Here is a 2,414-nt window from a genome sequence, read left to right on the forward strand (position 1 = left end):
ACTAGTCTCTGACCAGGTTACAGTTGTACAATGAGAAAATTAAAAAATGAATTTAATAGTTATGGAATTAATTGCTAAAGTGTCTCTTCATTTTATATTTTTTAAATGGTAAACTGGATGTTCCATGATGCAAACTCCTTCATTTTCAACAAGCATCTGATATGAGGTCACTTATTAAGCAAAGGGAATTCATTAATATTACTTCATTCATGCACATTAGCAGTAAACATTTGGGGAAGTATGCTTACTTCATTTCTTCCTGGTCATCACAAATGGCCCTCATCTGGCTATTGTACAACATACACTTTGTACACGAGTATCAATCTGCTCTTTACTCTAAGAAAAAACTCTTTATTACCAGCAGAGGTAATATTCCCCCATAATTTTCCAACCAGTTTTCAATCTGGCTACTACGCTTTTAAAGCATAAAACTCCAATAGTAATTAGGTCAGCTACCAAACAAAAGATTTCAAGCACTTCTAAGTAGTGTTCTGGATATTTGATATAATCTATTTGCCATGAGCACTTAGAGCTTAATATCTTTGTGTGCCTGTTGCATATGAGGTCTACCATCTCTGTTATTCTGCATGTGATTCTACATCTCATACATTCATAGTCTACACTGGATATACAACATGTAATTTGTACTCACTCCTTTTCTACTTATCAAGCATAATCATTTCCTTGTTGATGATAAAAGCCTATTTTCTTTCTTTCCTATTTACAACATCTTATGCATATATCTATATGTCATCATCATCATCATTGTTTAATGTGCACCTTTCATGCTGGGATGGGATGGGATGGACGATTTGACAGGAGCTGTCCACGAAGAAGGCTACACCAGGCTTCTTCATTTGTTTTGGCATGGCTGTTACAGCTCAATGACCTTCCTAACACCAACCACTCCATAGTGTGGACTGAGTGCTTTTTACGTGGCACCAGCACAGGTGAGGTCAATTTTGTCATAGTTTTTGCAGCCAGATGCCATTCCAAATGCCAACCACTTCACAGTGTGGACTGGATGCTTTTTACGTGGCATCAGCACCAGCAGGGTCACCAAGTAACTTGCTAGACAAGGAATTTTTGAGAGGGGAGCAGGCAATAGAGGAGGTGGTCTTGTGTCAGATGATGAAAGATTAAAGCGTGAGAGAGAGACAGAGTGGCAGAAACAGGTGTCTAGCTATAGAGGAGGTAAATGGTTACTCAGCTAGAGAGAGAGAGAAAAGAGAGAGAGTGAAAGAGAGGTAACAAGATAGAGGACAGAAACAGATGTGCTGCTTTAAAGGGGATTCTTGGTTGCCTAGCCAGTGGGAAGAGCAAGGGAAAGAGAGAGTGTGTGTGTGTGTGTGTGTGATCAAGAATGAGAGCAAAAACACACACACACACACATACCTTGAATAAAGTAGATTGATAGCAACATTTTCCTTTTATGGCAAAATATGCACCTAATTCAATAAAATTATGAAGGTTACTCTGGTTACTATACATAAAATGCAAAATATTTAAATTTTTTTGTAGATTAGGTAGGCATAATTTGCTCCTGCCTTTCAATCTCAGTATTTAAGCTATGCACAGTACTGCTGTAGTACACGTGTTGTGTACACTCCTACAACACCATTTTCTTTACGTGCTATAAAGGCAGAAGTAAATCTGCCTTCAACTCAGTCATGCACCTGTGTTTCACATACTTTTTGTGTGTTTTACTACATAAAGTCACCAACTGCCTACCCTGAGTAATTACTGACAACACGTGCCTGATACACACACACACACACACACATCTTGCATGTGCAATTAAAGTGGTATTTAATTAAAACAGTCATCTATGTATCATACCTAATGTATATACACTGTTGATAGGCCAGTTACTGCATATATAATTACTATATTTTTTGTTTGGCAGGGGATAACTTTCTAAGAAGTAGTCGTACGTTTTTTCATCAGACCAATTCTTACATTCTTTTTCAAAGATTTCTTTGTATCTTCGAAAATATGCAGAGAATGTAATTCCTTCTGGTTTATAACAGAATTCTTCAATTGAGTTTGCTAACATTATCTGGCAAGTATGAACCTGAAATATTTTCAGACTTCTTCAACATTAATTCCAGCAACTGTTGGTTTTGTTGTTGTAGTTGCTGTTGTAACTGTTGCTATTGCACCTGTACCACTGAAGCCAATAAGTCTTCCATGTTAAAATGATTTTTTCTTTGGTTTTGTATTAAAAAAAAAATTTAAACATCCAATGCAAGCTTCAAACAACTTGTTGCCACTTTTATATCCTGGTGTTGGTTATATAATTTGATGAAGCAGGGGGGAAAGAGAGTATTTACATGATGGAATACAATTACTATTATATGAGGCTAAACATTCTCAACCAATGGCTCACAATGAACTGCTTACCCCTGAACTAC

This window comes from Octopus bimaculoides, chromosome 6 (genome assembly GCF_001194135.2).
Source record: "Octopus bimaculoides isolate UCB-OBI-ISO-001 chromosome 6, ASM119413v2, whole genome shotgun sequence".
Lineage (NCBI taxonomy): Eukaryota > Metazoa > Mollusca > Cephalopoda > Octopoda > Octopodidae > Octopus > Octopus bimaculoides.